The sequence below is a fragment of the Haliotis asinina genome, chromosome 9 (assembly GCF_037392515.1).
Source record: "Haliotis asinina isolate JCU_RB_2024 chromosome 9, JCU_Hal_asi_v2, whole genome shotgun sequence".
NCBI classification, from domain to species: domain Eukaryota; kingdom Metazoa; phylum Mollusca; class Gastropoda; order Lepetellida; family Haliotidae; genus Haliotis; species Haliotis asinina.
The window spans coordinates 62,945,391-62,967,316 of record NC_090288.1 but is presented as its reverse complement, the minus strand read 5'-3'; positions in this window follow the sequence as shown (position 1 = coordinate 62,967,316).

Sequence of the window (21,926 nt, the reverse complement as noted above, 5' to 3'; positions counted from 1 at the left end):
GCCACCATATACCTATAATATTGCTGAGTAAAACTTTACTCACTCAGTCACTCAAACACTCACTCAAACACCAGCACACCTTTCAAACTGTGTCATCGTAAAAAATGAGGAAGACCATTCTCAGTTTGACTCAACGAATAGCTGTCTTCAGTTTGACCTTTACGATGAATGATCCCTCACATGGTGTGAATAGCAGCTGTGGATATGTTTTTGACTGAAGACAACCACCGGGGCAGGGTGGTTGTCGGCAGTGGCGTGAAGACGTTAGGGACGTTGTTGGCAGTGGCGTGATGACGTTAGGGAGGTTGTTGGCGTTACTTCAGTGATTTTATGTATGTTTCTCACATAGCGTCACTCCAACCATTCCAGAACGATAGGTTGTGTCTTGATAAGTCACACATAGCCAACTATGTATTTTTGCATTTGAATATTCAATAAGGATAGAGGATATCTAATTTTCAAAACTAACACGAAATAACACTGTTTAAGAGGTCAGTGATATTTTGCTGACGCCATGTTCAGTAAACGTGCTTTACCTGAAGGGACTAGGGATGAAATTAGAGAAATAATAGTACCACGATTACTACTTAGAGAAAATTTTAACTTGTGCAGTGTATGTTTGTGCTTGGTGTATTTTGAGTTTAACCCAACTTCAAAGTAGGAATTGGAAGAGGGAATTATATCATCGGACATCCAAGGGGGTTCAGCGATATATTGAGCTCATGGCGCCTCGTTAAAGAGATTTCAGTGTTTAATTGTAAAAAAATCTAAACTAAATAACACTGCTGTATCTACGACTTCAGGCAGTTGACACAAGTGATTTAATGACGTTCCACTGACTTGCCAGTATTGATGATTTCTTTCTGTTCATATCTGCGTAATAACGAGACTCCGGGGGCCATAATGAGGTGCACGAGGGTGTTGCACAGAAGGCGGTGATGCGATTGGCAGCAAATCATTGCTAATATGCTGGAGCAAGATGCTGAACGCCTCTGGGATTGCTACTGAAGAGATACCTCTCCAGTGACAACATCTGAAAAGTTTCTGCATTTAGCTATGTTTTAACATTTAAAATGACTGAACTAGTTACACATTAATGGGAAGAGAGGCTAGAAAACACAACCCCCTAAGAATCAGTGTTTATCCTGAGTTTAAGAAACAGGCTAGTGTCTGTGTGTGAATGTCAGGAGAACCGTATGGTACCATAGTTGGGCAAGAGGAAAACAGGGGTGCAGATGTGTGAATCTGGATAAAGTTGTCTTGTTAATAGCAGCAATACCGCCCAACTCACCTCAGCAGCGTGTATAACAACACTGAATGTCCCATTTGCGTAGTTCGATGCTCGTGCTGTTGATTACCGGGTTGTCCGCTCCAGAAATAAATAATTACAGACCGCCGCCGTAATACTGGAATAGTGCTGAGTGCGGCGTAAAACAACAATCAAGCAAACCAAGCATTCAATGACCAATCAGAGGTTCACTTGGTCAGGGTGCAGTGTAATAGAGTAAAAAAGTAAGATTTGTCAGTTATACTTCGTGAAAATGATTACTCGTTTCTTCATAGGACTGAGCGTACTTGTATCGGCGTACACTATGATCGATGACAGTGGCGTTCTTCCAACATTATTTTGGCTTGAAGTATACACATATGTGTTCAGACACCTTTGTTTAAAGACATACCAGAATAGGCGAAGTAATGACATGTGGTCCTGTAAGAACTGCATGGGGGAATAGACAAGTCGACAAGCCATTCCTCACACCTTGGCCTAAGGATACAAGGTAGGTACCAGCATGGCCTGGAGTAGAGCACCTGCCAATGCTCTCAGATCCATACATATGTACATATACATTACAACGTCACAGACACTGTGTTCCAAATAATTACGCATTCAAGCTACTTACATGGTTTAAATTGAACACACCTATCATATTAAGAAATAATGGTTTTAATGGAAATGTGGACTTTCTCAGAACCGATACTTGCTTCCACACAGGCATTACAGATCTGTAATCAAAACGGGTTTCAAAGGAAGATTCTATTCTTGTCGTTGTGTACAGCACACAATGAAAAACTGAATTTGACAATGACGTTTATTGTGGTGAAATGATTAGCAATGATTTAGATTTTTATCAACTTAGATACGACGCAATTCAAATCTACTCGGCGTTGTGAGATATCTCTTAATAATGTCGTTTGTATTATTCTAATCGGGTTGTTTAGTCTTGACGTCATCAATGGAATCATTCCATCGCAGACTTCCAGCGGGTTGTTGTCATACATGTTTAGTTCAGGTAGACATAGAAACTAGAGTTAGTCTTAGTTGTGACTTCAGAAAACAATATGCTTTGGACCTTGCTCAGAGTTATTACTGAATAGCTGAAACATGAAATAGCTGAAATTTTTAAACGCCAAGTAACGTCATCAGAAAACGTGTTTCCTAGTTTCCCAGGTTTCCTAACTTGTTACAGCCTGCAAGAGCTGAGCCATCAAGAGCTTTACTTTCTTCACAAAGATCTTCATGCTTAATGGCATGAACACCCAGTGATAAGGCGTACCATGACGATCATACCGCCGTGGCATTGTCATATCTTGTGACATGCAAATACTCTCACGGAACACGAGAAAAGATAATAACACTCCAAGTAATATTCTAATTACCCAGAAACAGTTTGCTTGATTACCGAAACACATATGCTTCTACGGCTGAGTGCCGTGATTACTCAGAGTCTACAACATGAGCGACAACCCTGCCGGAGATGTATAAGGAACATACTCATTACGACTGCCTTCAGACACCTCCAAGACGTCTTTGGCAATAACATTTTTTCTGTCTGAATCTCAGGAACATTCCCACGACGAGAGATCAGAAAGATGTTGAGATGAATACATACATTCCAAACGTCCACACAATAACTTATAATCTGTTTTATAGTAAGTGCACTGTAAGTGTTTTAAAACTGGTTATAAACTGAATTGTTATATAACACTAGCACAGTTAACGACATACATACTGCTCATTAGAATCTATACCATTCGTTAGACTAGTTAGCCTGATTTGTTGTGCAATGTCTATGTTGGATTTGATTGGTTATCTCAAAGATAAGCTCGAAAGCATCAACTGAGTGTGCATGTTCCTAGAGACTGTTGTCCAAACGCATACAGCAATGTTAATAACATGTATGCTGGTTATTCGACGATCTTTTCATTGATAGGTTTAATAAAATACAGCGAACTACAATGAATCGGCCCCCTGACCCTGCGCCACCCCAGTGAGATGACCCCTGTAAATGTGGCGCCGCCCGGTCGTTTCATGCTATCATTGACACATGTATGTAATTAAACATCAATAAATATAACGTATATGTCTACATACTAATGTTGCGGTTGCCCCTGTCTTTTCATAACATGTAATGTTTTACCCATCTGTTTAAGTTTATCACAGGAAACGATTAGCATAATTCATGCTTCGTTACTTTGTAATTAGTTAAGAACACTTTGAGAGTACATGAGTGCTTTCCCTACTGGCTTTAGTGTACTCTTGTACTAGGAACATTACATATAATTACAAGATGTGGAGAATTGTAGAGACAAACATATGTATACAATGATCACTATGCGTTACAAAACGTCATTGTCGTCAGTTAAAACGCCATTGCCGTCAATTACAACGTCATTGTCAATTATATGTCCAATGAATTTTTGTTTAATTTAATATAAAACTGTACTCGCTGTGAACAAAAAATAGACGAATAAAAAGTTAATTACTGAATTATTTCATAAACAAATGCTCCTTTCCAATGTACACACGGCTCCAAACTAGACCACACGTGGCTATGTTTACATCTCAGATGCATATATTATTAGATCTCTTGAAGTTTAAAACGGTATCTCGAAATCCGGGTCAGGTGTTACGTATAAATATATTCCTACTTTTCCCTTTGATGTCGACTTTGCACGGCAATGTCATGCTGATTCTTTGACCCTACTAAGTTCGAGTGTAAATAAACACCAGCATGTGCGACATCTCGGTCAATATGATCTTCTGTTTAATATATAAAGTCGATGAGATGTTTATACTACCAGAAATACCCCCACGCCTGCAGGTAGAGTGTTCTGGGAGGGTACCAAAAATGAATGTGTATATTCCAGGTGGAACAGGGTGCGTTTCTGTCATTTGCTGATCATACGCCACATACTGTTGTTTAGACATGATATAGATAGCCTAGAAGTTATATTAGGACTACACTAAATTCTTAACGTTTGGTGCACATTTAGCAGAAATTTCGTGTGGATGTAAAGCTTGCTTCATTGATATATTTTACTCCAAATTAATGTTGTGTAGTCTGCAGATAATTCGGTTTACTTTGTACTGGAGAGCATTCCATATCATCTATGATGGTGTACACTAAGCACACGTAAAGGACACATTTTAATTACGTCTGCTTGCCTGTCATTCCATGTATGGTTTGATAAATGTCGATTTAGCATACGATAAAGCCATTCGACCGCTCCTCCATTTTTATATGGATACAGTTTCATTCATGTTGAATTATGAGAACAGTTTCTAACATTCAAAGACAAGAAAGATGTTGCCTGGTCAACAATGAAAAGAATGATTTCAAGACGTAACATGGAATATATCATTCGGGGTTTACTGTCATACAACGCTGCCATACAACTAAAGTGATAAAACAGCGATATTTACCATGTGATTTTAAAAATCGACATTTACCAATATGGTTTGTGAGGTCATTTAAATGTTGCTTTACCAAAAGTTGAGACCAAGCAATACATCAACGGCTTCTTTTCGTTCTAGGTCATTTCTGGTTTTGGGCCTTCATGGCTTTTCATCACACAGACAATGACTGTTATGAGTGACGTAAAGCTCATGAATTTAGAATTTACAATAAATCTAACTCACTTACCTGTAACACATTTTTCTATTTCGGTTTTGTTCCATTACATCACCAAAACATAACTTCCAGAAGAAGAGTGAGAGTGAGACCAAGAAAGGGAGAGATTTCTGGAATGAGTAAATTTGTTCATTGAACACACATGTATAAGCAATTATTAATGTGCGTCTTGCCATGCAAAGATGTTTCCAAAATACGGTTGTCCACTTTACCTCCCTTAGTCGCGAATCATACCAGACAATCCTAGCTATGCACCATACAGTTGCAATCATGATGGTGCTACCAGTGTTGACGTACACAATATGACTCATGTATGTATTATTTCATATATTCGCATCTATAGGCAACTTTGATCATTCATTTAGTGTTCCCCGTCTGAACATTTGAACTCGAAGACGACCATTTACTCCACAATTAACCATAGTAATCTATGTAGTTCATTTATAATTTCATTTTGTTGAGGACGTACTTGTCTTGAGGACGTACTTGGCTTCAGGCGGTCGAATGTGAAGACCACCTGGCATCTGTTATCGTCAGTAGTTTGGGAGAAATATTTCATAAGGACTTCACACGTTTACAGGAAATGAAGGCAATAAACTGTGGTGGCCTGTGGCGTTTGATGGCAGTTGATATACCCTGACGTATTCGTTAGGTAACATCAAACCAGAATATTTTACATCCCTGCACACATTGTCCTGTATTTTATACACCATACTGAACTGTGACTACAAAGCCTGCTTAATATCGCCAGCATTTCATTATAGTGCTACACCTTTGAAATAAAGATGGTTTTGTCACTGACAAGTTGGTTGATTTTGTATGGAAACAACTGAAGTCATTCCAAGGTGGCAGATTCCTATATATACTATCCCCCCAAAAATACGCATAGGCGATTGTATTTTAAAAATCTATTAAATACCGATTGTGTTCATACAATCGTCAAAATATGTAACAAAAGTGTTGATAACATGGTTTCACACAACTGCACTAGTAGAAAATCGATTTTATCTGAAAATGTTGACTTTGATGAGAATCTTACAAGGGTTATTAAGACACCGTCCCAACACAACAGATATCACCTTCCAGGAGCACTCTCTGTCTGGCAATAAAATCCAGATTAATATCAGAAATTAGCATTCGTTTTGAAGACGTTTCCAGGTCAAATCATTGCGTTACGTCTTGACTCTGCGACACGGAACATCGCCATGGACAGAGTGCATGCTGGAGATTATATTGCCAGGCGTCTTGATGTTAGTCTGTGTAAAGTATCACGGCTTGCAGCTCGTTGTAACCAAACAGGTATAAGGAATGACCACTGCAGCCCAAGGTCCGGGTGCATCCGGGTACTACAGTTGCACGATCGTGCTGCCATGGGTGAGGGCAGATGAACTGTCACGAACCTCGTTCTTAAGTGCATATTTCAAAGAGTTTCCACTGACGAGTATGCGCCGTTTAGGTGGCCATTTTCCTAAGTTTCCTGGTTCATTTGTGAATAATAATTGATACAATTTATTAAAATTACGTGTCTAAAACAGGCACCCCTGGATAAACCATTGCTGTATGTATGATAAATAAGGAGTTTGATATATCACTGTGATCAGCACTTGTCCTGTACATTTCTGTGAGTAATGCAGCTGAGGAACATGAATATTTCTTCTATGAAAACCCGCAAAGGCAACCAGCAGATAACTCCATAACGACAGTTACTTTCCCCCAAAAAATACGAAACAGATCGGGTACCGTGTCAAGATAAGTCAAAACTTAATCAAAGAATGATATCGAGTTGACGGATGGAAATGAATTTGTAAAAAATATTTTGACAGTTCAGACATTCAGTTCAATGCGAAGCACAACACATGAAGACACGCAAGCAAAAGCTTCACGTCAAGGCAACGAATTAAGACTATTATGCGTTGTTTTTACACGAAAGAAAGCTGTGTACTTTACGTCCAAAAATGTTGGGTCTCAAAAGAAACATCTATAAAACTTCCAATGAAATCAGGATTTGAACAAAAACATACAAAAACCCAACAAACGTGACAATGAGTACATGCTATTGAACACCTGCGTAAACAGTTTGTGCTGCATCAGCACTTGTTATCACGTCTTTATCTTCACTCCTGCTATACATTTAGACAAGTCCATTTCCTTGTGTGACCCAGGTGGATCAAATAGCTATGTTGAATGAGTAGCATTTCATCATGACGTATAGTAAGTCAGTTTAATTGCATGATTTAGTCATCATCGATGTGAAGCAATATGATTTCACCATGCTGGCTGCATGAAGTATATAGACTTACATTTCAATTAAAATGACTCCATCACGTGATTGTTGCTGTAGACACATGAGGACATGCCTCGTCTTCGCGAACACTTTTTTCATCACTGATATCCATTCATGTAACTTTCATCACTGTGACAGCTACACAGTCTTTTTCGGCAGACAAACGTGAATGATATTTATCCGTCGAGGACGATTTGAGCTTACACCATGTGTGTATGCACTTGCGTAACTAAACATTGCCTTGTTAGCAAGATGATCTAAGTCTTCATAAACTAGAAGTGCGGTTGTTTACTGAAGACAAATGAGCTTCTCTGTTGATAATATGTTGAATGTAGGGCATATTACGTGATGATAAAACGAGGGATATCCTCGTTGTACCGACGTAGGTGGAGTATATAAGAGAGAATGTTTAATACGGCTGATGTACACGTTCTTTCTCACGGTACTGTACAGATACAGGGCATGTGATAGCTGAGCTTGTCAGATTTATGTGGGGACACTAACGCATTAGGTCGCTCTGCCTGTTCCTTTGTGGTACCCTGTAATGCAGCAAGGAAACACGAGAGTAAGCAGTCAAACACATGTGATATAGGTATGATTGGGTGTACGTATGTGCATTGGACAGGAAGCACAATGCAGAAGACTGCAGCGTTAGCATATCGTTGTACGTTTCGCAAACCAAGTTTTGTAAGAACAAATGTTCTCATAATCGATCTTATGTCAAACCGTTATGTTGTCGGAACTCAACAATTCATCATGGTGTTTTACGCAGAAACCGGATTAGTGATTTTTAAAAAATGTCTCTTTCAACACACGGATTTATCTTTACAAGTCGATAGTATATTTTGTTACAGCTCAGCTGCTAGGAATCCCAGACATATTGTCAGCACTTCTGACAATAACCGCTAGTTTGTTACCAATGGTGTAAAATATATGTTTCATTTTGTTAGGAGACGACAGTCCATCACGATAGTTCAGACAGCAGTATGTCTGCAAAATACAACACATGTTTTCTAGATGTGTGTGGATGAACTGAGAACTCACAATAATTTTTTCAACAAAATGAACCAAGTCCAATATTTATCTTCAGGTGGTATTATAGATACAACAATGCATTGTCAAATGAATAGCTTCGAGAATATCTTACAATAGTAATCTGTCTGTAAGCTACTGTTGGATATGTGTATTCAAGTTAAATTTCAAAGTTCATTCATTCATTCATTCATTCATTCATTCATTCATACATTCATTCATTCATTCACCAAATGATGAGTTTGTATTGTGTTACATAATCCACCTAAAGACAGCGACCCATTTCGCTTTAGTGACCATATGCATTTGGCTTGGTGAGTTGATTTGTGTATGACACACCCTACTATATAGCTTGGAAAGGTTTAGGGGAGGGATATAACCTGTTATTCACTACAGTTTCTTGATACCAAATAGATTTCTTTCAGATCTTGAAAAAATGCAAGTGCTTCCTTCGTATTACTTTCTTGGCCTTTCCCTCCGATACACGTGACAGCAGATAGGCAATGTATGTGGGCGTCAGTGTGGGATGCTAAACTCCCTGTGTCTGGAGAAACGTGTGGTGTTTGACCTGGTACGTAAATCAAACCACAGCCCTGTAAACATCATTGTGGAAAATAACCTGTGGAGCATCTGTGTAACACACATGCGTACTTCAGACTGGTGTATCAGTCGATTGGATTAAGGAGGCGTCGAGGGTCTGTACAATATATGTGCTTTACTATCGAGGGTCTGTACAAATAATCTGCTTCACTATCGAGGGTCTGCATGTGCTTCAATATCGAGGGTCTGTACAATGTGTGTGCTTCAGTATCAAGGGTCTGTAAAATGTTTGTGCTTCAATATAGAGGGTCTGTACAATTATGTGCTTCAATGTAAAGGGTCTGTACAATGTATGTGCTTCAATATAGAGGATCTGTACAATATATGTGCTTCAATATAGAGGGTCTGTACAATGTATGTGCTTCAGTATAGAGGGTCTGGTCAGATACTAATTTTTGGACAACTCACATAAGACTGTTGGCGTATGCATGGTGGGGTAATCGTGATAATTTGAACTAGTTTCCGTGATATCCGGATATTTCACCAAGGTTCCGAGGGTATCTATCTTGTTTTCCCCAATCTACTCATGGTGTGTTATATGTGGTACCTGTAGCAGGTGAGTATTCCATAAAGGTTTCACATTTGATTTAAATATAGATTATGTTTGTAATCGTCACTGAAATCGAGTCACTTTCATCAAGGAATGATTTAACTATTTTCTGCATGATTACATTGAAATTATGTAGACTGCTGAATACAAAGTGTATTTTTTCCTTTCATCTTTACATTGAAATTATATATTGCCAATACAAGGTATGATTTTTCCTTGTGTCATTACACTGCAATGATACATGTTGCCAATACGTTTTCCTATGTTTACGACTAAGTGCATTTAAAGTGTATTTCAGTTATGCACCCACTAATTTTATGTTTCGGAGCGTCTTAAGGCACTCGAGGCGCATTGGAGGATCTTGTTGTATAGTCGTATGTGGCAGTGACAGAAATGTTAAGAATCTAATTAAGTATTTGATGCATTGGGTAACCTACACCTAGGTTCTGATAAATTGCAAGTATTAGAGAGTAAAGGATGTGTCTGTTCACCTCGTTATTCACTCCCCATATCTGTAGGTTGTCAGTGCCTGGGTGAGATATACGGTCTTTGGTGGTGTGTGCCGACGGTAGTTAATTCCAACCACACTTGGTGAATATATTACGTTGCTGGTTTTCAAATTTAATACGTCCATTGTAGATAAATATGTAGTTTATGTCAGAGATAAAGTACACATCCTGAAATACGTGGGTAGATAGAAATGAATGTTGACGAGTACTGTGCAAAAGCCCACCTGTTAATCCATTTATATTTGGTACTTACATACCTGTATACCAGGGGGAATATACACTTGACTGGAGCTAACAGATTTGTCCACATCGAGGTCTCCATACTTACATGCAAACAAAGGGAACAGAACAATTCGTATATTCGTATCTAAGGAGATTCGTACCCTATCCGTTTAAGCGGGTTCGTACCCAAATATCAGACATCACAGTGACGAACTGGGCCTCAAATGAGAATCCGTACCTAAGAAATATATTGGACTTGAAATTGTTTATCATCTATACTGCAGAAACTACTTTCAGAGTGCGGTTACGGTTTGTCCAAAATTTGGGTACAGTTAGACATAAAACGGTTTTCCAAACTGAGGCTCCATGCTATTCCAGACTTGCTGATCACATCGACTTAACAAACCGCCTACCCCAGGACACCATCTTCCCGAGCAGTTTGTGTTATTATGCACTGCTGTTACATCTTTCTCTGGCGTTAAGTCACACGACTACACCCTTAATGACTATGTTAGCTGCACATTCAGACAGAGTGAGTGAGTGAGTGACTTTAGTTTTACGCCGCTTTTAGCAATATTCCAGCAATATCACGGCGGGGGACACCAGAAAATGGGCTTCACACATTGTACCCATGTGGAGAATCGAACCCGGGTCCTCAGCGTGACGAGCGAACGCCTTAACCACTAGACTACCTCACCGCCCCACATTCAGACAGAGGCCAGACCGGCGACTGATAGCAAGAGGCCATATCATGACCGTCGAGAGGGACTGCAATAAATACCATCATCGACTGGTTCTCCTGATGACTTCTAGATGAGTGTTTAGACAAGACATGTGCAAAGCTACTGAGATTAGATTTTCAATTCAGTGCAATCATCCGTTCAGTAAACAATGACACTTACACGTTGTATACGTTACCATACTTCAACTTGAAACCAGTCGTTTGGGGTAAGTTTTCTTTCATCCATGGCAACCCCAGAAATGAAGACATGGTCCTTGCGTATACGTTTCCTGTGCTCGTATAACAGATAGTTTGTGTCATCAGTGTACTACTAGTGAGTGAGTGGTCTGATCTTTACGCCGCTTTTAGCAGTATTCCAGCAATATCACGGTGAGGGACACGAGATATCGGCGTCAAATATTGTACCCACGTGGGCAATCGAACTGTATCTTCGGCGTGAAGAGACAACGCTACAATGCCACTAAACTACCCTACCGCCCCTTTGTGTGCTAGCAGAGATAGCTAGAAACCTCATGCAATAGTGTTTCTGTCGCCATGTTCTGGGTATATTCATCCTCAGGATGCATCGTTATTTGAATACGATCAAGAATAGACATAGGTTTGCTTCTTCAAACAGTAATAAGGGCGGTAGAATAGCCTAGTGGTTCACTCGTCGTCAAAAACCCGAGTTCGATTCTCTACGTGGGTACAATGTGTGAAGCCTGTTTCTCGTGTCCCCACCATGATATTGCTGGAATATTGCTACAAGCGACGTAAAGCTAACCTTAGTCACTCACAGCAAGTTCCCCTGTCCGAAGACCTCCATACTAAACACCCATGTTCTGCAACACGAACCCGTACAAACCACTGGCGTTCTGTCAATTCGACTTCCATCTTTCATTTCCATTTTGGGACGAGGGACAGTCAGCAGCTCGGTACTTCTTCATAACGCGTAACGCGTAATTACATTGATCAATCAACTGACAACAGAAATTGTCAGAACACGATGTAATGATGGATGAAGAGGGTCGGAATAATGGAGGAAGCTGACACCAATGTCAGACTTGCATTGAAAGAAGCGAGAACGTCTTGTCATTACAAGCGGAACATCACCACCCGTCTACGTTCAGTTTTGATGATGTGAATTAGACAAGCCCGAGTGAGAATATTAGACAACTACACAGTTCATGTGTATCAATGAAATACCGATGATGCTCAGTCAATACTTCAGTATAACAGAGACAAAGGAAAGTGAGGGCAGCAGATGACTCTAGGAATGTGCAAGATGTACAGCTGCAATGAAGCATGGTCTCAGTGAGGAACTCGAGACCACTGTCAAGTATACCTAGCCCCACGTGTCACCCAATAATGAGAAGTGATTGAAATTATGGACTTCTGGTTCCTTATACTCAAGCCTACTGTCATATTTACAAATCCAAGGCCATATATTCTGAGACATGATAGATCGTGATAAACATTTTGCCAATACGTTTATTGAATCTTGTTTCAGCTTAAAACACTCACCCTTGTTTGTGAATGGGAAAGAGCCGTCGCTATTAGTTTCCACAAGCCAATACTGATGCCGGCATTGTTGAGAGCTACTGTAACTCAATACGAGCTAAAGTGTCCTTGAGAAGGCAACGGGTGTTGATTCTTTTTTTAAAATTTATTTACAAATTTCTCAAGCTAAAATTAAAAAGCAGCGGCAGGTTTTGTTTATCCGGAGAACAAGCAGTGCAATAGGGGATGTCCCTGTCTCTTTTTGCAGCGGTTAGCAACTGAACAGTCCAGCTTGAATAGGAAATATGTTATCTGTTTAAAATCGTTTTCCCCTTCATTCGTATGGTCGTGATATATATTCCATGGTGTTGTAAATGTCAAGTGATTCGATATCACAAATCTTTTTCCACAACATCCACTTTTTATGTTTTCAATTTTTTATCGGCAATTCTCTTTAAGTAAATCTGGAAATGCATCTGGTAGTGTTATTACATTTCTTTTAACTCAACGCGTCACGTAGGTTTGTGTAAACAGATCACAACCTTTTAGATAGGCCTGTTTAACTGTAATATTCCTGAGAGTGCCGCTAAGCACATGCTCGTTATATAGTCGGAAGTGTTGTTACGGTTTAGAAATTACTGAGATAAGAGCTTGCGAGTCCCTCTCAAAACAGCAAAATGAAACACATACGAGTCTATAACATTTAGTTATATATTGAATAAACAAGGTTACAATGAATGATAGTACAGATGAGTGTCACCAATTCCCGGGCCCCATCACCATTAACATACCGCCACTATTTTATAACGACCAATAAAAGCAAATGATCATGATGAGGTTGGAATCGTGCAATACATCTACCCTTAAACAGAGATTCTTATGGCTGTGGAACGGGTATTTTCTCTTTATTGTGTCGGGTATTCGAGGGTTAACTGTACCGATACTCATCACTTGTGTGTTATTTTTCAGCTAAGTTTCATGTTTTGAGGAGTATATCTACACTGAATGTAAATTCATACGCATTATCCTGCGTATTTATTTACGCCCACCTGAAGAAGTGTGGTTGAATGAAAATACTTCCCACATGAAATATTATTTGAAAAGTCAAGTTTGTAAGTGAAGCTATACAGATATGCTGTGTGTGGTCTGAGTGCTGTAATTTTGTATTTATTTAATTAATTTAATTATAATTTCATAAACAGTATGACCATCCGTTTGTATGTGAAATAACTTGATAATGAGAAATGACGTAATTTTAAAGCGAGTCGGCGATTTCTGAAAATGTAACATATTAACCAATCATTGGATCATAGTAAAATATCGTCGTTAAAGCTTAGATGCAACAAAATAAACATAAATGAAACACAAGTATCATTTATTCGTGACATATAATATACATCGCTGATTATGAAAAAAACCCAAACAAACATCATAAGCGCATTGTAGTCGCAAATCAAAAGTGCAAGATTATATATTTGGGTTTACTACGCTCGAAACGGGATATCGAACCCAGTCAGAGCGGGTGAGCGAGCACTCAAGTGTAGGGATACCGAACCCAGTCAGAGCGGGTGAGCGAGCACTCAAGTGTAGGGATACCGAACCCAGTCAGAGCGGGTGAGCGAGCACTCAAGTGTAGGGATACCGAACCCAGTCAGAGCGGGTGAGCGAGCACTCAAGTGTAACGACACCTTTCATTGGCTGCTTCATTTGCCGCATGCTCAAACGGTTCTTTGAACACCTGTCAGGCTATACCTTTTTTGAACATCTGTCAGGCTATAGCTCTTTGAACATCTATCAGGCTATTCCTCTTTGTTTGAGGGGTATAGCCTGATAGCTGTTAAAATGCATATGGTTAATTATTGAAGTTGTGCGCAGCTGCGGCTACAACAACTACGTGCGATGAAATTGGACAAAGTACTGTGACTATGTGACCCAGTCCACCCAGATGTGAATGGGTACCTCGTTAGGATGAGAGAGCCTCAATAAACTCGGTGCGCGAAGTGGCAGCAAGAGTTGTATACTCCCCTGGGAGTTGAGATTGAAATACGATGTGCTGTTGAGATTGACATCCAGTGATCGAGGGAAAAATACCAGCTAGTTGAGCAAGCACTAGTGCGTAGATATGTGCGCTATATAAATATCCTATATCTATCTAGTGGATCGTTTTACCGCCGATTTCATGCGAGTTTTACTATTGATTTTTTTCAGTTTTATGAGCTGAATTTGCAGCTGAATTTGATAATTTGTTACTGTAGGTCCATACAGAAAGGTATCTGAATCTGCAAAGTTGTGTTTTTGCTTTGCATGTAAGCTTTAAGATTTCAGCACTTACGTTCAAACAGTGGATAAATTTCTTATTTTACAAATGAAACTTGAGATGTGTTCATCATATACCACAGGAGCGGTGGGGTAGCCTAGTAGCTAAAGCCACTTCGTCACGCCGAAGACCCTGGTTCGATTCCCCACATAAGTACAATGTGTTTCTGGTGTCCCCCGCCGTGATATTTCTGGATCTGGAATATTGCTTAAAACGGCGTAAAACTAAACTCACTCACTCACTCACTCACTCACTCACTGATATACCACACGTGAGAAGACAAGCTATAAGTTATCGGAACTCCCTGTCCGCACTCATCTTCATACACAAACGTATTTCACCATCATCTAGTTCCCCTTGGTGCTCCGTTCACTAGAAACAAGCTGTGCCTACCTCTCCACTGTGCTGCTCCGGGTGTAGATCGCCTGGTGACAATCAGATGTAGGTCCTACTATGAATGTTGACAGTTTACATTGCCTTGTTGTAGAAATGTATGTGATAGTTTGTTTATATTTTCTTGGGTTCCGTAGAAGTATGTTTAAGGGCTATATCACAAACAAATGTACAGGTAGGACATTCACTCAGAGACGTTTGTACACTATTCAACACTTTCAGACCCGTGGAGTAGATCCTCAGCAGACCATGCTTGCCACAAAAGACAGACTCTGTTTGTCGTAAGAAGCGACTAAAGGGATCATGTCGTCATCGGTTCCTCATTGCGCGGATCGATGCTCATGTTGTTGATCACTGGATTGCCTGGCCCAGACTTGATTATTTACAGATCGCCGCCATGTAGCTGCAATATTGCACAATTTAGTTTATTGAAAAACTAAACTCACTCACTCAACATTCACGTGTCAGCTCCATTGACATGGCTACAACCAAGTTTTAATTTGTCAGTGATGCAGTCAGTGTGCTGTCGATACAGTACCTGTTTTGACCCCTTGTTCTGTCAATATGGACGTTACTTGATGAGTATAAGGGTGACAACATGATTTGTATTGTGTGTGATAAATGTATGGTATAGAAGCAACTGTATGGTATCCTAGCGCGCTAGCACTCTAAAGCCGCAACCACACACGTGCTATGTGTGTGAATGATTCTTGAAAAGATCGTGAAACCCCATTGCACTTTCCAATCTGTGAAATGTAAGTAAAATTGATAATGGGCAGAAAAAGACTCATTTTCTTGAACTCTTTCAGCATACACAGGTCATTACCGTCGAACTGTAGATAGTGGTGGTGAAAGCGTCACTAGATGAAAATGGAGTATGGGTGTAACCGACACTGCATGACTGTATCATGTGTCAGTATACAGCTGCACTCTGTGATCCTTTACTTGGTTTACAAGATGCATGATACACACGATAGGGAAATACAGGAGAGGAGGAAACATTCTCAAAATAGGTATACTATAATTTCACGGCTAAAATAATGATGAAACGTGATGACATTGATCTAACGTTCATGTTCATCGAATGGAATGAAGATTAAATTATCACATCAACAACAATAACCACCATACAACAATACACCGAGAGAAATAAATATACGGTCAGAGGAAAATTCAAGCGTTCCTTTAACATTTTCCAATTTTCATCGCCACAACACTATTCAAAGCTGGTGGTGGAAACTGGAAAGTATTAAAGGAACGCTAGCATTTTCCTCGCATTCTTTATTTGTTTCTCTCAGTATATCACAATTGACTTGCCACGTTTAATATATACGAAGGAGACAGCGGCGTACAAGAAGAAATTACTCCCTATATACACACTCTACCGTCGCCTTTTGTGTTTTAAGTTAGGTGTCACTAAGGTTCAAAGGAAGAATAATGGCTGACTACACTACCCGTCAAACGTTTATACTCACTAGTGTAATTGCAGCCACTTTAGTCAACTGTTCTAAACTAGACTTTACAAAAAATGCGAATTCTTCACACAAATATACATCAAGACGCAATTGTTCATATGCACGATATCTGCACATGCACAGCAATAAAATGCATGATCCTCATGCAGTTCATGTGCACAAGGTTTGCATTTGGTTCCCCCAAATTAGTGAAGAAATTCATCTTCGATGTAACCACACTCACACACAAACACGCTCACGAAGGCAGACACACACACACACGCACACACACACACGCGCGCGCGCGCGCGCACGCACACACACACACACACACACACACACGCACACACACACTGTCGTCCTTAGATCTAGACTGATACTGTAATTTGTGATGGTGGAATCCTGTAGATGTCAAGACTGTGAACACTCCTGTTTCAGCGGAACCATTGGAGGGAAATGGACACCAGTTACTGTAAATACTTGAACATCTGACAGTTACTTTTCATTATATCTTATACTTTGCTATGAGTTTTTTTCTGTAAAATATGTTCATTTCAGCGACTAGATAATAGTCTATGCAGACATCAGACCCACGAGTTTCACCTAACACATTACAGCATGGCAAATGAAAGCCGAATACGTATGATTAGCTCCAGGAGGTGTTTCTCTTCTACTGAGGTACATGCGTGTATATTCAGTGTTCAGTCAATATGAGCATATGCTAGGCAGTTGTTTTCAGAACAACAATGACGGCCGTATTGGTATGGTACGCTTACCTGTACAACCAGTGGTTGGCTGACATAACCTGATGGATGCCTGAACCCACCTGTCATGAAGCTCTTCGTTCTTAATCTGTGCTCTCTCGTTATGGGAACTACATTTATGCCTTCCTTCAACACATTGGTGTTCTAAGCTTTGTTTTGTGTACCTGGATGCATTTTTGGATACGACTATGGTGAAACATATTTTCTGTTCAGATATCATGTCTCAGTGCTAAGTAAATAAGTCAGATCACCAGAGATTATTTCCACATAGTTATTCTCTTCCAAGTAGTTATATATAGTCACTTGTGACAGCCATTCATTATGTCTGGTAGTAGTCTCCCCACCATCGCGAACACCGCTGGATCCTCGCGTACTGTCGATGGACACAACTTTTATCATTTCTTTATGGTAGTTGAAAATTGGCGGTGCTACCGCTATATGTATTTATGACCTAGAACCTAATGACACCACTGATTTGGGTCAACCTTTCATATAGGTATCACCATTATTTTGTCTTTTGAGCACGCACGTGTATTGTCTAAGCATTCCTAAATAACACAAGAAAACATACGGTGGAATATTTTCATAACATTATTTTTGGCTTTCTTTTCGTTTCCACGACCACCTTGTGTTTTCACTCATTTTCAGTGTCCCATCTATATTTTGTACTACGTTTTGCTTTTTACGGGGAATTGAATGGGCTTCTATAAATTATCGAAACTGACTGGCGTTAACGCTAAATACATAATGGTAGGTATCAATTCTTCCCTGAGTCCCAGTATTAAACCAAAGACCACTAGAGTACAATACCCGTCTCATACTGATCACGCGAAAACGGACTCTATACAAATCATTCCCCGAAGAAATTGTGCGATACTGAAAATATGATGTTTAGAGAGTTTGCAGAGAGAACGAACCCTGCCATGGCGGAAACAGCTGCATCAGCCCTGCACGATGTCTTTTAACTGATTCCTGGACAATCTCCAGACAGAGCAGCGCCACATACATTTGTACAATTAGAAACAACCGGTTAACACATATAACAAACACTCAAGCTACCACTGGCAGGTGTTATCCACTTCAGAGATAGAAAATATATCGCATAGCTTTAGTTAAGCGTGTGCTAACAATGACCACGACACCGATGAATAGTTGATTCTGATTCACGAAAATCAGGTCGCTCGTTCTGTTACATGTCACAGTCATCACAAGCGTTACTCACGAAACTGCCCGAGTCGCAGGCCTTCATCAGTTAAAGACGGCTTTGATAAAAAGGACGATGAAAAGTTACAGATGTAATTCACATTTTGTCAGATTAAGTCTAATTATTGAATTATAATTAAATAAACGCTGAATTCGAAGAAAAATGGTACTTTCCATTCATAAACATTTATGTGGACTTGGTAGACTATTATTCCGTATTGTTCACCCTGTGAAATAGTCAACACATTTTCATTTCCTTATACGAAGAATTCAGAATGGAAGGGCAGAGTACATTTATAACACCATCCTTGTCCACATCATAATGCACCATGAAATATTGATCACGTCACCCATATTTCGGATCCATTTCGTCAGATACAAGGTAAATTCCAGGAGCGTCAGGTGACCTGCCACAGATGGACAACCGCTTGCATGTAAACACCTAACATTTCTTTATACTCTAATGCAGAAAATATAGATATTGACAACCAATACTTGTTTTGTAAGTCGATTATGATCACTGCGTATCTGGACTGACAGTCAGAGAGGAGACAACACAGATGGGAAACGGAATTAAAGTGTTTACAGCATGAGTTTTATGGTTTATGCGGTAAAGTTCTCACATCGTGTGTGCAAATCATATTACACAGCTGGTAATTACCGGTTATATACAAGCCGAATATATATCAGTTATATCTGTATTTCTTTCGTTTTATTATATTCGCATACGAGTGTCTTGAAGTTTGCTTTTCTTTCAAAAACGCAAAAAAGCGTGTTGATCTGCACTTGATAAATAACTCCTTTTGCTTTGCTGCTTCCTCTGTTTGTTTTGTCTCTATATGTTTACATGGAGTTCCATGCTTGTTTCTGTTTGCATTAGCGTACAAGTAACATAGTCTATAATAAGTGAACATTTTAAAATGAATGAGGCTAGACATAGACCTCACAGCCACAGTTAGAGGTCATCTTGCGAATGTAACATGGACTGTTTTCACTCTGTCATTATCCGTGGTTTCTGAAACCGGAATTCATACCCTGATGAAGATGCAGCTGCCTGTTGCCACTACACCTGTATGTTGCACCGTCTGGGTCAGGCTGTCGCTGCATCACCATAAGTCGACTTGACATCTGCAGCAGTACTCTCTGTGGTGGTTGTTGTTCACATAGTACAAACTCGTCAGTGCCAGAGAGTAACAGCACTCGGTTATCGCTGAAATAGATAAGAAAAATACTGAATGTTTGAATTGAACCCTTAAAGTCAATGTATGGCAGGGACCTGGAAGAGTATATCCTTCAGCAGAGATAACAAACCTTGATGGAAGATGAACTTCTTTATTTTCACAATAGCGAGGTGTCGGTATAGATTCTTCAACCCTTTCCAACTCTATACCACCAACTTGTAGAATGACACTCAAACAAAGATCCCAATGTATGTTCATTCTTTGCAAACTGTAAATTATTACCCTTGCACAGGCCTATCCAGACGGGAGGGTGGGGGTGGGGTGTGTGCAGGGGTGCGCGCAGGGGTGCGCAAATTTGAAATTATGTTATATGACAATTGAAACTCATATGGAAATGAAGTGTGCACTTCACCCTCAATAGTACTCTCTTTCTCAAAATAGCTGTATCCGCCCCTGATTGTATCCGATTGTGTCTGATGGATATAGTGTAACAGCACCACCGATGTCAGTCACCATCAGTCATCAAAATAATGGTGTATGTTCTTCCATGTTTGACTTTCAAGTTGTATGTCAAACACTACTGCAACAGTTACCGAACAAGAAGAGTCTCTACGGCAAAATGTGCAAGGCGCGGTCCAGCGTCATGAGCTGGTAATAAAGCCGTATTCAAATATCATATGTGCAAGATGAATAAATAGAGGATACTAAACGACCTTCCGTGTTATACCATTTATATTAAACGAGTTAATGATTTGGTATCAGACGAGCGAAAGCGAGTTTGATACTAAATCTTTAACGAGTTTAATGAAAATGGTATTTCACGGAAGCGAGTTTAGTATTCTGTTTATTACTCGCCAACATAAATTGACAGAAACTGCGGCGAAATTGCCTATAGTGTGAGGACTCTCAGCTTTCAAGTCGAGCAAGGTCTAGTAAAATCGGGACGTCAACATTAGCATTGTGACGTCACAACTTTGAACCATTTTGACGTCATACGTCAAGCGGTATTACACTAGTGTAATATTGAAGTGAAAATATTACACTGCAGTATCTTCAACGGGCGAGTAATAATAGGCAATATCAACGGAAATACAAAATAAACGATGGTAAGCACTACATGCGCTCGTCAATTCCGTAAAAACAGTTTCTGTTTTGCTTTCCTATTTAAACCCCTGCATCAGTAACATCATCGGAGATGAACCGATATGGAAAACCAACTCCTGACTGACACCATATGTAAAACGTTTATTTCGCTGACTGGTTTACATTTATGCAATTTTTTGTCAAACAAATGCCTGTTAAATAGATAATGAAACGTGAGGGCGGAAGTAGAGTATATGTTTATAGACCCCATGCTTCGAGTAATAATGCAACTGAAGACCTTATCAATCTGCCAGCCAATCAGACAGATCTCCACTGAGCGATATATATCCTATAATGCTTCAATTTCTAAACCTAAGCGATGATTTGTAGCATAACCGTTATTCATACTGATAGTCACGTTGCCAGAACAGGGAAGGGCACGTACTCGTACATTAATATCACATCAATGTGGATACAATAACTGCTTGGTCTTGATATTTTAACCAACCCCTGCTGAAATCACGTACACAAATGCGCACACTTGACCTCAGAGAAGGTTCATGTCTGTTGTGATTCCATCAAACATTCACTACCGCCTGATGCACTGGGTACATGCTACTCGATATCTGTGATCGAATATGTCTAGGAGCACGAGACGTTGTAATGCCTCTCCAGCTTAATGTCTCCCACGCACACGTACATGGAGTCGTGATGAACAACCACAGATGCTCATAGTCCTCAAAGACACGTTTCCTGAGACTCATTAGAGTGCACATCCGGCTCTTTCACATTTTGGCTCAAGCGGTATGTTAGCTGAAGTTGGTCTTCTAACTGATGTCTTAGTCTAGTGCCACCCTCCGTGGGCGTTATGGAGACCCCCAGCTCAACCTTGTGACTTCTACATTATCCAGTGTCAGAACGTGTATGTTCCAAGGAGCCAGACCACGTACCTCTAATGGCCAATTGAATGCCAAAACAAAGATACAATAACAGGACCACTTGGTTATTAGGGTTTGGAATGCAACCGCAACATTTAGGAAACAAGGTTAGTATGAATCTGAATCTTGTCAATCCTATTAGAGCCAAAAAGGCAACAATTGTGTGATACAAATGATTCTTTTGCATTTTTGAAAAATCACAAAGCCAGGTATCCCTAAGGGTTTTATGGGCCTAATCCAAAGGAAATGTAACATATTTCAT